Here is a 23,225-nt window from a genome sequence, read left to right as displayed (position 1 = left end):
TTATTAAAAATAGCATTAAAAATGTCACGAATACAGAGGAGAAAAATGAAAACTGAGAAGGAATTAAAAGAGCCTGGAAAGCAGCTGGAATGGAATAAATGTCCATTAATACCTTGCATCACATAGGCTACTTGTATTGATGGAGCAGAAAAAAATTACTGGTAGTGATAGATCTTCTTGAAATGAATATTTTTCAAACCTCAGGATCCCATTTTCAGCATGAAAAAAGCATCACTGAATGAGCATGAATGCAGCTGTGTTTTAACAATGCCAGGTCATTTTCCCTCCATTTTATTTTACAGTCTCTGAAGAGTTTTCTCTTTCTTGTTACATACGTGTTTTAGGGAAAATACTCTCCTTTTGAATGGAGAATGACTTTTTCTCAAAACCTAGAGACTATTTTCCTCTTACAATTTTTGTCTTAGTGAGTCCTTATGCTGAGTAAAAAGACCACTGCTTCCTTCTTTCGGGGTTATGTTACTTAATGACTTCTTTTTTGTTTGCTTTGCTAGTGATCATAAAACTGTCACCATCTGCACTTCAAAGCCGGCTTGCTGCTTTTTGCCGTGTACCCTTGAGTGATTAGAGCAGTGGTTCTCAGCTGCTGCTTCTTACCATATCTGATACCCGTATCTTAAATAGAAGTAATTTTTCTCAAAGTAATAAAAAAAATGCGTATTATGTTTTGTGAAAAGGAGGTGCTTGTGAGCCCACGTCTTTACTGTAAGGCAAAGTGTGGCTAACTGAAGCCAGTGGTAAATTGGGTTTGAGCCCAGTAAAGTTTCAGTTGCCAAAGGTGATTGACTAGAGATGGTGTTCAATAGCCCCTACTTTCAGCTGCGATTATTTATTGAAGTGCCCTGGGCCATTAAAGTTCGCTTGGCTATTGTTCTACCTCCCCTGCCCCCCCCCCCCCCCCCCCCCCCCCGATCTCATTCACATGATAAAGTCCGACTTATTTTTTCGAAAGGCTTTGCAGCGAGCAACAAAAGCCCCCGTTATAGAGATAACCACAAAGGCCGAAATCTCAAGCAAAGCTTTCAGGAAAGGGCACATTGTTCGGGCTGGGTCAGCAGCTGCAGCCCTCACAATGCACCCTGCCCAGCGGGGCACAGCCCCCGCCGCCCGCCCAGAATCAAGCCCCACCAACCCCCCCAGCGTTAGGGTGCGTGTCTGTATAAATACAAATCAATTCGGGGCCTGGGTGACCAGAAGCTGGGTTCAGTAGGAATTGGGTCGCAAGGGCGGGCGGTGGATGCCTGTGGCGGTCAGGAATGAGGACAGGGGTGCCCCGGAGGCCTCTCGCAGGCGGGAGAGGGGCGGCGGTGGCTGGGTGAGGGCGCAGGCCCCGCGTGGGGCAGATGCCAGCCGGCAGCTTGCTGGGGGGGACGGGGCATGGGCGCCCGGGAGCCGGGTCGCTGGGCGGGGAGGGGGCGGCCGGAGAGGTGCACCATGGCCATAGCAGCCGGTGAGGCGCCCGCGGAAGAGGCGGCTGCTCCTGAGGGGCAGGTGGCTCTTGGGCGGGGGGGTGTGGGGGAGACACGAAGACACGACAGTCCCGCGGCAGCCGGGCGGCGGGAGCCCCAGCGCAGCCTACGCACCCCGGGGACTTCGGCGGCCGGACCGAGAGGCGGGAGCGAGGCCTGGCCCGGCCTGGCGGAGGAAGGAGGGAGGGAGGGAGGGAGAAGCGGGGCCGGCCCAGGCGGTCAACGAGAGGAAACTGCCCTCCCCCGCGCCCGGCCTCTTGCGAACCCCAGGTAGGGGCCGCTGATTGACAGCTCTCCCCGCCCTCCTGGCGTTTTCATTGGATGCTCTCCACGCCGATCAGCAATATGTGCGGAGAAGCCCTGGCTCCTATTGGCGAGATTTTCCCCGCCCATCTTGGCACGGGCCAAAAGGGAGGCGAGGGGGCGTGTCCCGAGGCCGAAGGGGCGGGGCGGCGGTGTGGGGCGCGGAGGCTTAGCCCGCGAAGGCGCTCGGCGGCGGCGGCTGGAGCGGTCGGGAGGCGGCGGCGGCAGCGCGGGATGGGACGGAGCGCGGCGCCAGGTGGGTGCGGGGCTGTGCGCCCGCCTCCCTCAGCCGCGGCGGGAGGGCGGGTGGGCGAGCGAGCGAGCCAGTCGAGCTCGGGGGGTCTGTTCCCCCCCCGGGAGCCCGGCGGTCGCCGGGAGGGGCGCTGAGGGGGAGCAGCCGCTTTTTAGCGGTCTCTCGCCGCCGGCCCGCGGGGTTAATCGCGCCGTTGCCCAGTGGGAGCCCCCTCAGCGTGGCGGCGCCTTTCCCCTCAGAGCCGCCGGGAGGGCAGCGACGGGTCGCGCCGGGGCTCCTCGCTCTCCTCTGGCCCGGGCTGAGCTGCCCGTCCTGGGGCCCTCGCCTCAGCCGCGGGGGGAAGCTTTGTTTCTAGCCCTCCTGCCGGCCTCGGCCCCTCGCCAGTCCCTGGAGCCGCGGGCGCGTTCCCCTTCCCCCTTTCGGTCTCGGGTGGGGGTTGCGGAGTTCCCCATGCGTGAGGTCGAGGAAGGGGCCCCCCGACTGTCCCCGCAGCCCATCCCCGAGAAGCGCAAGCTGGGGGTCCTCTTCCCCGCTTGTGTTCCCTTCACGCGTGGCCCCCGCACCAGCACCGGGATGTGACACCGGCAAGTATCTTCTGGTATTCAGCAGTCTTCAAGTACTTAAAAATAATCGTCTCTGGCTTTGAAGGGCTCTGGGAGTTCTTGACAGCTCGAGAACTTTTACACCGTGGTTTTTTTTAATTCTTTATATTCGTGCCTTGTTGCATATTGTTTTTCCACTTACTCTTTTAAGTGAATGTGTCGCTGAGAAGATGCTGGGAGTCTGAGTGCAGGCATGAGAAGACAGGGATTTATTGTAACTGCTGAATGTCTAACGCTAGCTGAAAAACGGTTAAGAAATGCTTTATTTATTCTTCTCGTTTCTGATACAGTTCAGTAATTGCCGCAGATAACTAGCGGGAGAAGGGCTCATAGTTTAGGCTGAGCAACAATCTGAAGTGGGGCCAGTAGTTGAGTGATGGGTTATTGGATGCAGTTGTGAGATTTCTTGATAGAAAATACTTCAAAGCACAAATGGTTTAGTTTGTGTACTGTTTGTGCAGGAATAGGAAAAAGCTGTGTAGCCGTAGTTCTTTGTGTCTCTTTTGTAACTACAGGGAATGGGGGGAAAGTATTCTTATTAGAAAAAGATGGGGGCAAATTATGAAAGTAGCCAGGAACTTCAAGAGACTTAAAATCTGAGGGTGAGAAGGAGGAGGTCGTTTTGCCTTGCCTATCATGCAAGACTGGCCTTTTTTTTTAAAGCTTTGCTTAGGGAATCTAAGAGAATTATGTTTATAGGAGACAGATTGTTGTTCTGACTTTGCTTGAAACAATATTTTCCATAGTGGCTAATAGTGTGTGTGCTTGAAGAAGGGAATGAAGTAATGGAATAAGGTTGCAGTTCTTATTCTGCACGCTCTCCCATGGTACAGCCATCTGTAGCTCAGATGCTAAGTTGTGTAGCCTCTAATATATGGAGCTTGACATGATACAGAATAATTATGTAGACTACCCCAGTTGGGAACCTGTGAGATTAAAGTTACGAGTCGCAATTCTTGCGAATTTAAAGATTCAGGATTAAACCCTATATTTGAGCTGTGAAACAGTTAGAGCTTACTTTTGCCTTTAAGTTCCATGGGAAGAAAATACGCTTAAGATGGAAGGACAGTTATCTGCCTACACTAAAATATAAAGTCATTCTTACTCAGTAAGGAGGTGGCTTTCAGTAGGTTCTGTATGAAGGATGCTATATCTACAGCTCTTCAGTTGAGACCAGGACAAGACCATGTTCCACTTGAGCAATGTGGAAACTTGATTTATTTCCAGCTGAATTTTGGGCATGAGTTGTGCAAAGCAAACTTTTATTGCTTGGTGGAGGATTAGTTTTGTGTTTGTGTTGCTAGCAGTGGTGTGAATGTAGTTATTAGGTGGTGAACACAGAAGTTTTGTTGTACATGAAATAATATATAATTGAGCCAGTCCTCTTTCTTCTCCTTTTCCATGGCTATTTTCTTCAAATAAAGAAAAAATACAAAACATTTTTTAATCAGATACTGAAACAATAGTCTTGATTGTACACAATAGTTACTGAAATTGTATGGTCCTTGCTAATCTTCCTGTTTGTCTATGGAAGTAATAAAAGATGACTCTATATGTCAGAAATAGAATTGCTTGTTCTTTAAAAAGGGACTTTCATAGCAGGAATAAGTTATTGAGGCTTCATGTTTGATTTATATGCTACAACGTGTGTGACACTTTGTAGTTAATAGCAGCATAAACCTGGTTTGTTTTTCAGTATATGCCTTGGCTGTACAAAATGACTCAAAGGATTATGATTCTAGGGCTAGCAATATAAACTTCTTGCAGACCAGCTGGTCTTCCATGTGACTACTTTAGCTCAGGTTTATTTACTTTATTCTTCATTGAGAAGGTACATGCCATATATTTCTCTGAAACCAGAATAACAGTGTCTGCAGACAGTGTTCCTGTATGGATGAAAGAGGAAGAAAAGCTGTTGTGTAACAGATGATAGGAATATTATTTTGAAGTTTCTTATGTGCAGTGATCAGCATGACAAGATTTCTAAAAACCAAACCAGGCTAGAATAGACACTTTGGTGAAGAATTCCAGAAGAGCTGATGATAGCCAAGTGTTAAGTCACTGTATCGGTGTCACCTGGACACTGAATTAGCTTTCATGCCTTTGCAAGTCTTCCCTTCTCAGTTAGACTTCCTGCATGGACAGTTACATGTTGATGTAATTTGTAGTAACTGGAGTGGGAAAGAGCCTTGGGAGAAGACCTGCATGAGAGGACTCATGATGTTAAAAGATAAATATATGCAGTTCTTTTGATCCCTCCCACAGCACTTCCAGAGATTTCTTGACTGCGTTTAGTCAAGAATGAGCAAGAAATGTTGCAGTTAATTGCAGTCTCCTCTTGCAGGCCTGTGTGTACTTGATATGGTCTTGTAACTGAGCTTGAATCAGATATAGGTTGTATAATACGGCACTCTTTGGCCTTTTTAATTCAGTTGTGATGTATTGTTTTCTTCCTGATTCATGTGTGGTTCCAATTAAAATGTTTGGATTTCTTGTCATTATTGTAACTTCTTTTTATTTTTGCTTGCATAGGGTATTGGGCTACAGGCTGTGTATCAGGTGAATTGAACTACTAGGACAAGTCGCTAACCAGGCTATGCATGTCCAGTGGGTTATGATACTAAGTTTTGTCAATTACCTTAATAGCAGAAGAATATTAATTTACAGTAATGATGAAGAGAAGTTGCTTTTATCAGTTTCCCTTGGTAGTTCTTGAATCTTAAATCAGTTCCGTATATGAAGATCATTAATAGGATTAGATTGCAAATACATGTCTTCCCAGTGTTATATATAACTGTACATTGCTTTCAGAAGCTTCCATATACAAGGAATATTATGGGTCACAGGTTGTAACTGCTTATTCTCTTAAAAGAACAGATAAAGAGGTAGAGGGTGAGTATTGACTTTTCCATGTGGAAGACTCACATAGAGAATACCTGTAATGTAAGAATTGTACTAAAGAATTAAATTGAGGCGTCTTGAGCCTTAGCTCTGTAGCAGAACTGCTGTAGCACTTTGATTCTCTCGTGAGAACTTAGTCTGCCTTTAGACGTAATAATGAGTATAACCTGAAGTTACACCAGATTTATTTCTTTAGCTTTAACCTGCAAGTGCTTTCCTTCACACTTACTGAGATCTAACTGTTCAGAAGCCAGCCTGTTGTAAAAGCTACTGAAATGCTGCACAGGGGTGTTTTTTTAACTGGAAAAGCACTGTTGTTTTTCATCCCTCTTTTGAAAACTTGGATAACTGAAATATTTTTAGCTGCTGATAGAGGTCATTTCTTTTTCCTCTGCCAAAAGGGGAAACAAAACATTTGTGAAGAAGAAATTTGTGTGTAGAAGCAGCTGGAGATCAAAATGCAAGTCTTTTGTGCTCATTTAGGCTGTAAACTAGGAGTTTATTTTGTTTGATTTCTTTATTTTTGGCAGGTGACATAGCTGGAGAATTTTTGCTGGAGGTTTGTTAATATGGTAAGCATTTGTTGGATTTGCTTCTTTGTTTTTTTTTTTTTTAAAAACAAATCCAGATTTATTTGTTAGGGATTTATAGGTGTTCTGAATGTCAACATATTGTGAATTAGTTTTTTCTTTCACATACTGCCATTAAACTAACAGTGTTTTCTGGGTCTAGAATTGATTGCTATATGTGTTTGGGATTTTTTTTTTTTTGCTGGACCTCTCCACATAGCAGAATTTTAGTTGCTCTTTTTTCAGGATTCTTAGAGCTCATTCCCACCTGTTGGTTATAAATATAATCTCTTTATTCTTATAGAGTTCTGGTAGTCAAATACAGTGATAGGGGACTGTGTGTTTCTATTAAACGTAGAGCATCTCTAAGTAATTTTATTTTTGGATAAACAGAAAAATTGAGTGTTATTCCGGTTGAACTTGATTGATGTTTGTGTTTGTTTAAAACACAGATGTCTAAAAAACTATAGAGCAAAATATTTCCCGATCATTTGTATACTAACAAACAGATTATACTTAAAGTCTAGGCTTTCTTCTAAACATTCATAACTGTAAACTTCCTTGCAAGGGTGTTTTGGTAAGAAGTAATGAAAAGAACTGACACAGACTATTGGGTGTTGAGTTAAAGAATTGGCTAAGCATTAGTGAACATAATGACACAACTAAAATAAGTGTCTTGGACATGGCTGGCATACAGATGGTTCTGATTTAGTTTTTGAATTAATCTTGCATTCTGTAGATACTTAGGTTTTATAATAGTCTTCAGAATATGATGCTGATAAGTGACATAAATAAAGTACTTCAGATATCAGTGGTAATTTGAATCTGTTCAGAGTTCGTATTTTACAGTTGTCATAATTGATATAAATAGAAGTAGTTTATACTGAGGCAGTTGTAACTTCCATTAATCTGTCAAAACCAGAATTTTTGTTGACTTAAATGTATTTTTCTCTGGGACAAGAAAAAAACTGAGGTTTTCAAATGTCTTGCACAGAATTACAGCCTGGCATGTTTTCTCTCTTGTTCCATAAATCAAACTTATATTTCACTGTTTCTTTGGCATGAGCTTTTATTGCACATCCCTGTTGTTGAAAACTGACCAATATAGAAACTATAGAATAATTTTCTGTGGTAAAACTATCACGTATTGTTCATTTACACAGCAGTGTGCAGAGATAAATTCACACCGATGAAAAATATTTATCACTATTAATTTTGAATGAGACAGAATTTTGGAGGCTTATGCAGTGATTATCTTTCTTCCTATGCTGGTGTTAAAGCATAGTTAAGGCTTGTTTGGTTGTTGTGACTATGCATTTTAATATGTGTTCAGGCTGGTTTTTTGGTACCTGAACATATACTTGCTTTAGAGTTCTATATATATTATGGTGATTCTCAAGTCCTCTGTCAGCATTCTCTTTGCTGATAGAACTTCAAAACTGGGAAGGAAAGTTTAAATTACAACTGGTGAAAGTGTTGTTTAATGCATGATCTAAAAAAAATTGATAGATTAAAAGAAATACTTCCACTTTCTACCAAGTGCTACAATTATTTTTTTTCAGACATTTGAAATTTTACATAAGCCTGTTTGATACTTTTCATTAGGCAAAGAGTTCTGAAAAACCTTGCTGTCAGTCAGCCTTTTCTAACTTTTTTCTTTGAGATTTTCTTGAAATTGTGTTGTTCAGTCTGTCTAATCTTGTCGTGTTTTCAGGTGCCTGGCTTGTCTATGAGCACATGTAACTTCTGTGTATATTTAAACTGTTTATTGAATGGTGAAGGTTTGAAACAGGGTGATGTTTGGGCTGGGATTGTGCTCGTAAGGTGTAGAGGCTACTGCATCTTGTGAAGTGCTCTGTTTGGATGGCCATGTGCAAAGGCGGCTGCGTGTATTTTCCTGTTGGGTTACCTGAGTGGAAGCACTAATTTTTTAGGGATGGGTCTCTTTAATACCAAACACTTGTTTTACTGTTAATGTGTTAGATTGCTCAGGAAACACTTGTGTCTCCTTGTTAGAAATTGAGCTGATCTTACATTTTTCTTGGAATGCTGTGTTTTGCTACTTCTCCTCGTATTTTCTCTGTTCCTCTTTAGTGTCTTTTCCTCTAGGTTGCTGGGTAGTTAGCTGGATCTTAGCATACAGTAATGTTCTGGATTAGTGTGCTTGCTTCATGATTTATGAAGCTTGTTTAATGTTCTTAATGTATTGGTAGATTATGAAAGCAGAGGTCATTGATGAAATAAAATATACAGTTTTGGGCTCCAAAATATAACAAGGACACAAACACTAGAGTGTGTCTGAAGGAGGCCAACAAAGATGGTGAAAGGACTGGGGGGCATGGCTTGTGAGGAGCAGCTGAGCATACTAGGTTTGTGCACCTTGGAGAAGAGGGTATTGAGGAGAGTGACCTCATCACTGTCTAGGACTTCCTCATGAGTGGGAGTGGAAAGGGAGGTGCTGATCTCTTCTCTCTGGTGTCGGGTGATGGGGCACAAGGCGTTGACTTAAAAGGGAAGTTCAGATTGGATATTAGGAAAAAAATCTTCACTGAGGAGGTGGTCAGGCACTGAACAAGCTCCCCAGAGAAGTGCTTGTGACCCCAAGCCAGTTGGGGTTCAAGAAGTGTTTGGACAATGCTCTTGGGTATCTGGTTTAACTTTTTGGTTTTCCTGTGCAGAATCAGTTGGAAGGGACCCATGAGGATCATCAAGTTCAACTCGGGATAATCTATCGTTCTGTGATAGCATGAAAGTTAAAATGTAATAGCATTTTAGGGGCCTTAGAGGACTTGAGTTTCATCGACTGTTTAGAATAGTGTGTGCAAAAATATTTCCTTCAACTGATATATTTATAGAAACTAAAAATGAACAAAGACTGAAAAGCATGTATAATCTCATAAAAAAATTGTTTTATTCAAGTCTAGTTGCCAGGGAAAAGAGAACATAATGTTAAGGCTGTGTTTAAAGGACCATGAGTGTAAGTTGGGAATTACTGGAGCTCTGCCATATTTATAGGTGGAGAATGTTATATAAAATGTGATCATCAGGACTTCCTTCCATGGACTTGTTAACCAGTTAATCTGCTTGTCACTTGCTGCAGAATGAGATGCCCTTGACAGGGCTGTTATAGGGGCTGGGGTTCAAATTGAATCTGGGAGTGAAATTTATTTCTGTGTTGATGACTGTAATGACCACCTGAGTTTGAGTATTTCCTCATTTGAGGGTTTATAGTTAATGTCTGCAGTCATAGCTGATGTATGCAGCTGTTGCCCACTCCTCCCTCTCCGGTAGCTTTTTTTTTTTGTGGCATAGCACTGCTGTTCTTGTTGCAGTGCCTTTCTTTGAAGGTTAGAAAGGGCTAACTTGTCTCTTCTGTTTTCTGCTTCTGATGCCTTGTAAGATAAGGCCAGTGTTGTTTGGGTCGCTGTTGTGTACCTGAGTGGAGAGGCTGGTTAGAGCAAGTGAACAGTGAACCCCTGGATCCCTAACTCACTTTATTAAAAAAAAAAAAGGTTGGTAGAGGTGTAAATGGATTCTCTTCTGCATTCCTGTGACATGGAAAATTAAATTACATTAGGATATGTACTTTCCTCATAGCCAGAGACCTTAGTTCTTCACCTGATGGATCCCAGATTTCTTGTGCAATTTCATAATGGCAACTCATAACAAGTAGTAGTCAGAGAGCTTGTGCATTTAATGGGTGACAGGCATAATATATCAAAACATGTTAATAGTGTTCTAGTGAATGTTGGAATTGATTTCTGGTTGGTTGTTTTGAAATCCCATAGTGGAAAAGGTCAGTATTCTGTGATGCTGAGGAAAACCATTCATCTGCTGTGGACTTAACAGGGCAACAGGCAGCTGTGGGGACTAATGTGCTACAAGACAAGGCCTGGGAAGCTTGTTTTACTTTCAAACTTCAACCAGCCTTTGGAAACTCTCCTTTGATAAGTACTTCTGCCTCATTACATGTGAGTGAAGAAATGAAGTTTGAACTTCTGAATTAGAAGAGGGGCTTTAGTGAAAATATGGCTTTTTAGTTCTTTCTCTTACAGCAGTTAGAACTTGCTGAATTTTCTGTAGAATGTTGAAATTGGAACTCATCTTAGCACAGGTTTATTGTAGAGTTATTTCCTGGGAAAGTGCTCTTTTTCTCTTTCAAGCTTGGCTGCTGCTTTGAATGCTTAAACAGCTGCAAACATGGAGGAGATAATGCATCACTTCAAATGAAGCCCACATCTGATTTTATGCTGAATTTGAAGACATTCTCATACATGTATTACTGTGTTTTTTTTCACATAGTTTGAATATTGAAGTTCCTTCTAACCTCTGCATGCCAATTCAGGAGCTGGAGTGGGGCTGCAGTTAACTCTTAGTCGTATTTAAAGAGGATGTCTTGGGACAGTTATACAAGTGGTTTGGTTAGCTTCAGGTTATCTAAGTGTGTAGTAGGAGAAGGGTATTTGCCAGGCTGTGTTAGATAAGCAGATGTGCAAGCCATGAGTTTTCTATCCACCCTTTTTGCAGAAAGAACCAGGAATTAGCATTTCAGCAGCTTCATTCTTTTTCTAGATGGAGGGGATTCTGTGGCCTTCAGCTCAGTCAGCTTGCTTCTCTTGAAGCTCTCCATTCTTCAAATTCTACAGGTCTTCTACATCTTCACTGTAGCAATCACTTTATATTTATAGCAAGTAGAGAGTTGTAGAGCTTGTGCATTGCAAGTGTGAAATACCTGAATGTTGAAGTGATGAGGTACAAATGCCTTCAAGAGGAGTGTCTGAGAATGCACTGAGGTGTACAGTCTTCCAGCCTTCAAATGAAATGTAGCTGTTAGAACGTTTGCCTCTAGCATCAAACACTGCTCATACTCTTGTAGAATATCTTGAAATTTCAAGCATCCTTTGATTCAGGGTGGGTAATTCTACAAAAGCACGTAGATAAGATTAGGAGTAACACCTAGTTGTAGCTCAAGCTAACAGCGCTGTATGGACAGACCTTTGTGTCTAGTTGCTGAATTTCTGTGCTGGATTTGCACTGCTAATAACAAGAAAAGCTTCCATGTTGGCAGACTAATAAGTGTTTGGATTTTCGACATTAAGGATTTTTATTAGCCAGAAATAGCTGCATCTGAAATACTGCTGTAATATCATTGGGATTCTGACCTTATTTTTCTAAAATATTTGCTATTATACTGGAGCAGGCACATGCTTTGCGATAATGTTCTGGTTGCCATACTAACAGTTCTGAGGGCCTTTCTAAGCTTACATGGATCTGTAGCTTGCTGTTGTATAGGAGATTATATTCTCAGTCACTAAGCTGGGTGAAGTGTGGTCTGACTACTTGGCTTGATGTTGGAGCAGGTTTAGCAGCCTTCAGGAATTTCTGTATCTTGGAGGGTCATGGCAAGGTTCTGTTCAATGAGATTTATAACAATTTGCAAAAACCACTGGGAAGTGGCAAGTAAAACTCCATGATTGGGGAATATTCCAGAACTTCTGTTGTTGTAGATGCTTCAAGGTGACTAAATATTTTGTTACTTAGAAGTAGTTAACTGGACTCATTTACTGTGAGTTATTAATGAATGAGGTATGAAGTCAAATACTGTAGCAGATCAAACCCTTGTTTTAAATTTATGGCTTTCTGAAATGCACAGAAATAAGTTTTGTGCAGTATGTAGTCCAATTTGCATGTTTCTATTACCCATTCTGTCTCTTAATCTGAAACTATTGAGGCAGCAGTGAAATTATTGGGCAGGTATTATTTTTGCTGCCTGGGACAACAGCATCTGCAACCCCAAATTAATCTTCACTCCCTGTCCTATGTTTTAAGATGAAGCTGTTAATGTTCTTTGTGGGCTATTTCCTCACTTGAATTTTCTGTTCCACTTCCTGCTGTAAACTCTACTATGCATTTCTTCCAAAGTCTTTTACTTCCCTTTCAAACTCTCTTTTATATCCTAGTATAATGCATTGTGATGAACTTCTGCTTCGTGTAATTTCTGGTAAAACCCACAGATGCTTTTTTTTTTTTGAGTGAAATGCTTGGAGATGTTAAACCAAACCACAACAAAAACCCTCCCTGCTGCCACATTCGTCCCCAAAGAAACTTAAAATGGAGGGAAGTAGATGCAAGACATGAAATGTAAACCTTTGCCAAATGTAAACCCTCCTTCCCTCAACTGAGTGAACTGCCTACTATCAGATTTCTTTAAGCCACACAATGTTATTTTTGGCAGGAAGATCAGAAAGAATATTCTTTCTTTTAAACAGTTGTTGTTTGGAAAACAAGCATATGTCTGGCATCATCATGGATTTCTAAAAGAGGAAAAAGTGATTTTATTTTCAAAACATGTAGCAAAACTGTATTTTCAGCAGAATCAAATGTTAAATGCTTTTGAAAGCTTAAATTTAATGGTGTGTCCTTACAGTTGGTTGTCAAGGTTGAAACAACAAGCACAGTTAGCCCTTAAGCTGCTAAATGCTAATCATAGCTTGGCAAGAGTTTTCCTCAGTCGAGTTACTGAGCTCCAGAGAAGTGCACAGGCAACCTATAATAATTTTTTGAAATTTTTCAAAGCTAAACTTAAATGTTGAGGTTCAGATATAAATAAATGAGGCTTCTTTTTATGCTTGTGGTAACTGTGATATGAACTGTAAGACCCCTGGCTATAAATCTGTAGTTTGACTATCCCTACTCTTGTTCATCTTGGTAGAATTATGGCTGTTAATGCCTTTGAATATGAAGCATTAGAAAATACATTGACATAAGCTTTGTAAACCTAAGGGGTGACAGTCTAAACAGTGAACAGCTTTGATGTGTTGTTCAAAGATAACTTTCTTCATGCTTCATTACAGAACAACAGATACAGCATAGAACAGTCCCACTTATCCTAGAAGTTTGTCTAGGTTCATTCATTTACAAGGATAGGCTAAGAATGAAGAAAAATCATGTGCTATATCACTGAGTGGGAAACATTAGGGAGATTTAACTGTGAGGGTAGGAAGCATGGGTATTGAATCTAGAGGAATAAATCTAGTGAATTTAATTGAGGGTTACTGAAAGTTATTTTCTTTAAGATGTTCAGCCTGATATTTTAGAACTAAAATACATGGAGGAAACCTTGAAACAAAAGCTTGTGTGAAATACAGAGCTTGAAGGACAAGTGTTCTTTTGTTTAAAGTGTGTTTCTGAGTTTTCTGAATCGACTTTGAACAAAAATAAATGTAACTGTGGGAAAGATAAGACTGTAGAAATAATTAAATTCCACTGTGGTTTAGTTAATTTGCATTATATTAGTAGTGTTCTATAAAATATGCCTTCCATGCTTTTTTGCTCATTTCTGCAGGTATATAATGAAGTGTTGATCCTCTTTTTCTGGTTCAAAGCATGCAGGACTTGCTGATTTAAATCAAATTCTTACTGGATATTAAAAGAAGAATGAACTTAGTCAAAGTGGAAAGCTTGTTTTTCTTTAGGCTTGAAACAACTTTTGGTGATTCTGAGTAGAAAAGAACATGACCTATGGAACAGCTGGTCCGTAAGGATGCAGTAGCTGCAGGTATCCAGTCCTCCTCTCCCATCTGAAACAAAAATGTTAGCTGTGAACTGTTTTATACAAGACTGGGGTTTACAGCAGTTTTATCCAGGGATAGATATTCTGAAGGCTTGAGGGAAAGTAAAGTTCTCTTCCTTATTAATGAGTAGTTTCTGCCAGATAGATTCTTGGTAGCCAAGAAGAGGCTTTAATAAATCACACAACTGATGTACAAAAAGTTTTCACATACATTATATTTTTAATACCTTTTGTTCCCAATGCACAGATACGTTGCTTTAGAGCTGGTTGTGCTTGGGGATGAAAATTATTTGCTGTTGATAGCATAATATCACTTTCACTAAGTCAGTGTTCCCCTTCCATGCAGAAAGACAGCAAAGAAGGTAAGTTGCAAAGGGGCATGAAATCTGAAAATATGCCTCTTGTGTGTTCTCACGTGCTTTTGTTTGAATTCTGGCTGATCCCTTTTGTTTCTTATTTCTTCAGAAGTGCATCTGGTACAATATTTATTGTTAAACTTTTTTCTCATAAGTCTGTTTATTGCTTAATAAATATTTCTCTACTACATTCTAATTTTTTATCAGCTGTATTGTAATTGTACAAGAACTTGGAAAGTTTAGTCTTAGTTTAGGCTTAGTCAGCTGTATCTTAGTTTACTGGGCTTGGTTTAAAAAAAGTTCCATAATCCCTTTAGAGGGAAGGAAGGGTTATGTTAAGGTCTTTTATTTGTGGGAAATAGGTACTATGTGGGTTCCCACTGCTGGTGCAGTATCACTCTGTTTAATAGTCTGGGTTTAGATTTCCCAAGAAGTCCTAACTCCTTTGGACAAGTTCATTTTTCAAAGAGCTGAAGCTGGTAGGGGAAGAGAGTTCTGCCAATACCTGAAATCCCATTGATCTGTTGGTCCAAAATTTTATGTGGTATTATGGTGCTTTTTGTTATTACTTAAATGATGTTTTCTATTAGTTGTTAATTGAGTAAAAGAATAAAGAGTGATCAGATGCAGGGAGTCCGATGGAGAAGGAGTTTTGAGATTAAAATTCCACTTAATTGTACAAGCCAAACAAATGTATTTTTTGCACAAAACAAGTGGTCTATTTGCCTGAAAAATACAGCAAAACATCACCAGTGGAGGATCGGTGCTGGTATGTGATTGGGCTTTTTATTCTACTTCTGTTTATATTTAGGGAAAGATATCACTGTTTTTGTAGCGGTAGGATTATATCTAGAAAGCTGTCTTGATCAAAGTTGTGAAATCTTAAACCTCAGTCTTTCAGTGGGTTGCATGAGAACAAAGATCACTGTGTGGATCCAGTTACTGTGACTTTCTATTGGGAAAATACCCTCACCCCATGATTGCCTACTTAGTCCTGATGGTTGATTACTTGTTTATTTTGAAGCACTTCAACATGGGCTTGTCCTAATTATAGTTTAAGTTGTCCACTCTAAAGTTGCAAGATTCCCTTTTACAGTAGTAGCTTTGGTGCAGAACATATAGTTATTTACATTTTAACCTGATAATAGGCTACTCCTAAACAAAAGCCTTTCTCAGGGGCAGGGCTTCTCTGTACTATTGTCATGCTTGAGAATGAGGGAGGTGGAAGATTTTGTTCCCTTTGGTTTTCTTCTCTGTATGCCAGCAGCATGGTTAAATCTTATTTTCTGCAAGTCTTGACTTCAAAAAAAAGAAGAAAAACATCAAGGATATAGTTAGTTGACTAGTGTAACCTAACCACATTTAAATGCCAATTTTATATTTCCATTGGTGTGAATGTCCCAAACATGTAAGGGCAATGAAGTTAAAAACTTAGTGTTTTCAATTCTGAGATCTGAGCTCGGATCTTCTATGTGTGTCAAAAGGAGAGAAAATCATTAACGAAACCTGTTTTGAAATTTTTTTTCTGAAGTAGACCTGCATGGCAGGAGTGAAACTGGTGAGCCAGAAGTGTGTTGCCAGTAGTTTATGGAAATGCCATTTTATGCTGCTAGTTAACAGAAAATACCATTATTTCTGCAGCTAGTAAGTTGTGAAAACGTTGAATCTTAAAAGTGTTGGAGACAGTAACCTCTTAAAAAAAAAAAAAGTGATTCCTGTGGTAATCTGCAACAAGAGTTGCTAAAATAAGAAAGCCAGTATGCGTCTGTACTGTGCTGAAAGAAAAATTGTTAATGTGGGATCAGGTAATACTCTGAAGTTATTCTTCATAAAGGAGGCTTTTGAAGAAAACAAACAAAAACCTCAAACCTCCTGAAACTACCACCACCAAACCCAAACAAAACAAGGTTCCATGCCTTCTTGGATGATCTTTTTCAGTTCATTGTACTCAATGCAGAATTTGCTGGGGATTTTGTAATGTGATAACATGAGTGGTCTGTTCAGCTGATTGCTGTGCTTATGCCACCTCACCACATGTTGGTCATAGAGGTCACCTATGAAGCATTTCAAACCAAGGTCATCTGGGGTAGAAGCATAAAGATAAATCTTCAAGTTCTCAATCTGATGTGACTTTACTTGCTAGCTTCCACACATCTGAAATGCATGTGCTTGTTATTTGAGAAAAAGCTTAACACAGTGAATATAAGTAGTTCTCAAACTTTTAATGGAACCTCTCTTTCTGGTAACAGTTTGTTTCTCTACTGTTCTCTTGCCAGCACCAAGCAGCTGTTAAATGAAGAAGGAAAGAGGAAGCAATATGTCACAGTTGTGCAGCTCTGGCCTTGTCTTCTGGGAGGTGGAGCTGGAGCCCTAAAGCGTTGTGTGGTTTCTGCTTTCCTATATGGAGATGGGAAGAGGTAGATTTGAAGTTCTACCAGATTCCCTGCTGTCCCTTCTCTGTTTCTTTCCATCCCAGAGCAGAGTCTTCAGTAATAACCAAAATATCTAGCTGCTTCCATTCCTGAGCATAAGCCACATGTTTTGGAGCTGTCAGCATCTGCCTGGGCCTTGAGACATGGCATACTTCCTTTCCTGTGTTAGGTTCTGTGCCTCCACTCCTCTACATAGTGTTAAAGACAATAGCTTTTGCTCTTCAATGAAAAAAAAAAGCTCCTGTGGATTTCTTGGTGGCCCATGCTTTTCAGCAAACAGTTGCCACTCTTTCAAAACATTTAAAGTGGTTTTTTATTCCAAAGTCAGGGTATTTTGCATTTTACATGATGTAAATCTGTATTTAATTCTTGAAAATAATCTGTATTATATGTAGTTTTCAAAATGTTCAATAGAGGAAGGCAACAGGAGCAGATTTTGAAAACGTAGTTGAAATGGGTATTTTTATAATTGTTGGAAGACTGAGGAAGGGACACAAGCAAGAAGCAGAGATAATAGGATGGCATACCTGCAATCACATTATTATGAATGATGAAGAGATCTGGCATGTATATATATACATACAGTATTGTATGTATTAAATGTAGGCTTCTTTAGATTTGTTATCAGATCAAGATTTTTTCATTGTTTCAAAATCTCTTCATGAAAATTACTTTTGTTAGATGCTGCATTTGTGGCAGCTGACTACTTCCCCCTTGAATAGAAAAGACTAAACATGGTTGTGAAAATGATACTGAAGTATTCTGAAGAATAGGATTTATTGGATTTGCCTGTTCCCACTAAATATTCTCAAATTCAATCTCTTGAGTTAGTATCAACTGCTTGGTGTTGAGTCTGATGGTAAAGCAGTAGATAACCTGGACAGGTTATGTGATTAGGATAATGAAGTTTATACTTTTCCTTACCCATATTAAACAGTGTGAAGTAGAACAAGTTTTAAAATTCCCTTTTATGAAAGCAGGTCTTAATTAAAACCATAAAAATCTCATGGTAACAGCAGGCAAGATAGCTTTAAGCCACTTCAGCCTCCTTTTAGAAAGAAAAAGTGGACTTTATTTCACATACTTCTGTATTCCTGTGATTTGTTTGATCTTCCTAAACTGCAAAGCTCCTCTACATTGAATGAGATTTCAGGTCACAGATCCATGCAGAACTGCTTTAGTTTAACTGGCTTATAAAAAAAAAAGTTAATAACAAAAAAGATCCAAAAGAAACAAACGTGCCTGTTGTGTCTGGCCCTTTAAAAGCAGGAGGTGAAGAAAAAAATGTTGAGAAACTGGGATAAACTTGAACCATGTAGTTAATACTAGTGTGCTAATCTCTTTCAAAAATAGCTCTCCAGCTGGGGTATAAAATGGAATAATTAAACACATAAGTTTCACCTGTTAAAAATGCTTTCATTTCTCTCTCGTCTCAGCCTCCTTATTTCTTTATGTAGTAATGTCCTTAATTGAACCCTGTATGTGGTCAACTGTAAGGAGTCACTGTTTAATTCCATTGAGTTTTAATTTTATAAATGGTGGCTTTTTAATGATTAATCTGATACTTATGTCTGCCTAAAAACAATTTGAGACTTTCAATTTGGGGAAAACATGCACTTTTCACAAATAACTTCCAGTCAGTATCCTACTGAACCTTTATAAAGGTTTTGTATATCTAGAAAAATTATAGATATGAAAGACTTTATATAAGTTGCAATAGCAGCATACCTAAGTATGTACATATGAGAGAGAACTGTTTATAAGAACAGAATATAATATCTCAGTTGGAAGGGACTTAATCTTGTTCAACTGCCTGACCACTCCAGGGCTGAAAGAAAGTTAAAGCATGTTATTAAGGGCGATGTCCAAATGCCTCTTAAACGCTGACAGGCTTGGGGCATTGACCACCTCTCTAGAAAGCATGTTTCACCCTCTCGGTAAAAAATTGCTTCCTAATGTCCAGTCTAAACCTTCCCTGATGCAGCTTTGAATCATTCCATTGTGTCCTGTCACCAGATACCAGGGAGAAGAGATCAGCACCTCCCTCTTCCACTCCTCAGGAAGTTGTAGAGAACAGTGAGGTTGCCCCTCAGTCTCCTTGTCTCCAAACTAGACAAGCCCAGAGTTCTCAGCCACTCCTCATAGCACATTCCTTCCAGCCCTTCCACCAGCTTTGTTGCCCTCCTCTGGACACATTTGCGTACCTTTGCATCTTTCTTAAATTGTGGGGCCCAGAACTGCCCAAGGTACTCGAGGTGAGGCTGCACCAAGGCTGAATACAGCGGGATCATCACCCCTTTTGGCTGGCTGGTTATGCTGTGTTTGCTGCACCCCAGGATGTGGTTTGCCCCTCTTGGCTGCCAAGGCACGCTGCTGACTCCTGCTGACCCTGCGGTCCACCAGCAGCCCCAGATCCCTTTCGGCAGGGCTGCTCTCCAGCCCCTCCTCCCAATTCATACTTGTGCCCAGCTTTACTCCATTCTAGGTGCAGAATCCTGCATTTGGACTTCCTAAATTTCATTCTGTTAATCACAGTCTGATGCTCCAATCTATCTAGATCCCTCTGCAAGGCCTCCTGTCTCTCAAAGAGAGTCAACAGCACCTCCCAGTTTGGGATCATCAGCAAACTTGCTATTGGTGCATTCATCTCTGCATCCAGATCATGGATCAATATATTGAACAGGACTGGCCCTAGAATTGAGCCCTGAGGAACACTGCTGATAACCAGTTGCAGCCAGGTGTAGCCCCATTCTGTGCACCCCTTTGAGCTCTGTCCTTCAGCCAGTTCTTCACTCAGTGCATCATAAACCTGCTCATCCCACAGTTGGGCATCTTGTCTAGAAGGATGCTGTGAGGGACAGTATCAAGAGCCTTACTAAAATCCAGAAAAACTACATCCACCACCTTCCCTTCATCCACTGGGCAGGTGACTTTATCATAGAAGGATGTCACATTAGATAAACAGTTCCCTTTGTGAACTGACAGTGACTGTGCCTGATGATTGCATTATTCTTTAGACACCTTTCAATAGTACCCAGTATAACCTTCTCCATAATTTTTCCAGGAACTGAGGTTAGACTAACAGGTCTGTAGTTTTTCTTCCCTTACGCCCTTTTTGTAAACTGGAGTAACACTGGCTAGCTCCCAGTCACCAGAGAGCTCCCCAGAGTCCCAAGACTGGATAGATGATCGAGAGGGGTCCCACCATAACATCCACTATCTCCTCCTAGTACTCTGGGATGAATCCCATCAGGCGCCATGGACTTGTGAACATTCAGCTGATACAGCTGGTCCCTTACAATTTCAGTGTCCGCAAATGGAAAGGCACTGTTCCCACACACGTGGCCCTCCAACTCGGGGGACTGGGCATCCCGAGCTCTATCAGTGTTATTGAAGACTGAGACAGAACCAAAAAACTACTGAATGCTTTTGCTTTTTCTTTATCCCTATTAATTAGGTGATCATCTTCACCAAGTATTGGTCCAATGTTTTCTTTAGACTTCTTCTTGCTATTTATATACTTTTAAAAGCCTTTTAAGGGATCGTAGAGCAGTTCTTGAACAAAGGATGTGTCGTCCGAGGAGAATGTATTTACAGGGAAGGTGAGATTTTTTCCGTGAGCTGAGGTCTATACCACAAAGCATCATTTGTCTGCTAGGGTGAGGATGTGCCTCCTGTTCTCCAAATACTGAATCTTAATGCTCTTCTTTTCCCATTTCTCTTTCACTTCCAGGCTATAGGGAAATTAGTCATAGTGATGTGAGGGGTTACTTTTGGCTAGATACAGATGTAAAAATATGTCTTGCCCCTGGATGGGGTGTGCTAGGGAAAGCAGCTGCCTGTGACCATCTGCATAATTCTGATTCCATGGAACTGAAGCTGGCTGTCAGCTATGGTAGTGCTGAAGAAGATACCATTAAGTATGACCTCCTTGCTGATGCCTCCCTCCCTGTTGCACTTCTTTATAGATGTGATATTGTTTCCCTTTTAAAAAATTCTATCAGGACTGTTTATTTTGCTTTTTTTTTTTTAAATTAGGCATTCTGAAGCCTAGTAATTTCATTTATCAATCTAGTAGTTAGGTGTCTCATTTTAGTCGTATATATGTGTACATGTGATATTTTTGGCTAACACTTTTCAGTGGGGTTCTGTGTCCCATGCTGATTCATGCTTCCCTTTTTCTGCCACTTCTTGCTAATGTTATGAAAGAGTACAAACTGCGTGACCCTCTTCTGCTTATGGAGAAGTTTGAGCTAAAGAAAGTCTTAAGTTTTGTTCAGGGCAGGGTGAAGTCCACTGTTTGCTTTGAATATTGACTGCTAGCTGCTATCTCACAATATTTTTTTTGTATTGCTCATGTCACAGTATCCACTTTTTTAGTAAAGCGTTTCATTTGAGAGCCTGTACCTCTGTCTTTCCCATCATCTAGCCTTAGACTAATCTCTTTAATGACCCCATGGGTTTTATTTCTGTGTGGGTTAAATACTTACAAAAGTATCTGTCTGGATGTTCATACTTTGTAGCAATATCTGCTGACCACAAGAAATAAGGTTGGATGCTCCAGAAAGCAGAATTTAAGGGACTTTTTAAGAAGTGTGTTCTTAAACCTTATTAACTGACAAACATAAAGCTCCTCCTGGCTGGGTGGGCAACAACTGAAATTAGAGGCTCTCTCTGCTGAGGAAGGTCCAGTTTTAGTATTGTTACTCAACTGGATCTCCACTTTGATGTAAAGCCAGCAGTGTTCCTTTATATAAAGCATTAAGGAGCCATCTCTAGGCACTGGGAATGAAGCTAGGAGGGACCTCTTCACTTTTGTGTAAAGATGTATGCACCAAACTTGTGGTGAAGAGTGTGGGACTATATTGGGAGAAGGAGCAGGCTGATAGAACAGGGGGCTTGTGCTGTGAGATTAGGATTGTTACCTGTGAAGGTTTAGGGATAGTAAATTCTGCTAGCAAACCTTTTCAACTGTTTGAAAATATTTTAATGTTGACATCCCAGCTGAAATTGTTCCTTATCAGAGATCTTGGACTGACTGACTTTGTCAGTGATGGGAGAATCTTTTCTGTTTGAATTGAAGATCGGAAAATGAAAGAGCTACTTCCTGCCTGTTGTGGTTGGTACTAGTAATTTGTGGTATAGCTTTATCTTTACACCTGGTTTCACTTGCCGTGAAGAATCAGTGCAGACCATTAGGAAAGAGAATGTTGTCCTAGGCAAGCCTCTTACTGTTGAGATACCAAGGAGGTTAGTTATGTGGAGGCTGGTCAATGCTAGCATGTTTCTTATCAGCCAACAATGTCTGACAAACCAGTGCTGCTACTGTCTGGCTCACGGGTTTATTGTGTTGTCTTTTGTAGATTGCAAAATCTCTGAAGATCAAGTGTTTAACCTCAGAAAAATTCCACAAGATGTTTAGGGTTTTGCCAGCCTCCGGTTTAGTTAATCTCCTCTGTCCAATACTGAAGGACAGCTATACTCCGGCAGTGAATATTTGTGCCATAATCCAGTGAGTGAAAATGAGTAAAAGAGGTACCAGGTACTATACAACATGTATATTTTTACTTTGTTATCTGCTTGTGCTTTAAAGAAAAACTCCCCAAGAGCTTGAACTTGTTTGGAAGGAATAACTGGTAGAGGACACACTGGGTGTTGTGACCAAGTCTGACCTTCAAACTGGTTCTCAGAAAGATATGGAGTAAGAAATTGTCCCTTAAGGGCAGATTGCTTTCCACACCCCAAGAAGAGTGTGTGTCCTGAGTCTGCATTTCTGGATCAGGCCTTGCTTAAGGATAAGAAACTTTATAGTTGTCTTGATCACTGTTATGAAAGCTGCTTAACATGGGTCACCAAGAGGCCCCTTGGTTCTAAGGAACTGTTTGTATGGCTTTTATAGAAAAAGCCCCCATCCCACTGTAGAAGTACTTAAGACCAAGTGGGACCTAGCCACTAATTGATCTGTGGTTCTGCTCTTTGAGGACTCCAGAAACTGTCTGGGTTTTCCAGAAGTCTGCTCTAGAGTTACAGTAATTTCTAAGATTTGAGTTTCATGCTTTTAAGATTGAATACACACAGGAAGTTAACAAGGCAAATCAGTATCAAAGGTTTAAACTACTTCCTTTTTTGTGTGCATGCACTGATGAAACAGTTACTGTGTAATTCCCAACTACAGTAATAAGCTTTGGCTCTCCATATATGAAACCATCTTAAACTCACCCCTCAGCCCAGAAAACAGACTTCAAAATAAAATCCTTTTTTTTCACTATTTTCATGATGACCATTTGGATACTTTAAATCTTTAATCTGTATAAAAGTTGATGTCTTGCATTAAATCCTTTATTTTTTCCTGTGGATTTCTGAAATAATCCTGTGTGTCATATAGCTTGTTCTTCAAATTGCTTGCATACAATATCATTTCTAGGTTTAGAAACTTGTAAAATATTGATCTTAAACAATTCAGCTGGATATACATTTCTAAGCAGAAGTCAGTGTTACACATTCTGCATATCTGAAATCTTATCCTATTGGAACTGTTCAGTACTTTCTGAAATTTAGTCAGCAAACATGAGTCAAGTGGGGCACTTGGCAGAGGAGTCAGTGATGTTCTTGGTAATGAGTAAGGACCTTTTCATAATGGCTTTCGTTGGGGTTTCTTTCTTGAATATTTTATGGGAAAAAGAATCCATTCAAAATGGAGCATGTATATTCAGTTATGCCAGTGGATAGGTATTGCTGGACTATTAATG

At 40.6% G+C, this 23,225-nt stretch overlaps 1 protein-coding gene across 4 annotated transcripts in view; it reads left to right on the top strand.

Moving 5' to 3' along the window:
- Positions 1–1,950: 1,950 nt before the first annotated feature.
- WASF3 (WASP family member 3) overlaps positions 1,951–23,225 on the top strand; it is a 74,917-nt gene continuing 53,642 nt past the window's right edge. For 2 of the 4 annotated variants that reach the window (XM_074915037.1, XM_074915074.1), the window contains exon 1: positions 1,951–2,046. The gene's annotated coding sequence lies outside the window, so the exon portion shown is untranslated. Of the gene's footprint in view, positions 2,047–6,076; positions 6,119–16,438; positions 16,462–23,225 lie in introns of those variants that run through there. The other 2 variants (XM_074915047.1, XM_074915057.1) reach the window with 2 other exon arrangements.

The sequence above is a fragment of the Athene noctua genome, chromosome 1, assembly GCF_965140245.1.
Source record: "Athene noctua chromosome 1, bAthNoc1.hap1.1, whole genome shotgun sequence".
NCBI lineage: Eukaryota > Metazoa > Chordata > Aves > Strigiformes > Strigidae > Athene > Athene noctua.
This window is presented reverse-complemented; position numbering and strand designations above follow the sequence as displayed.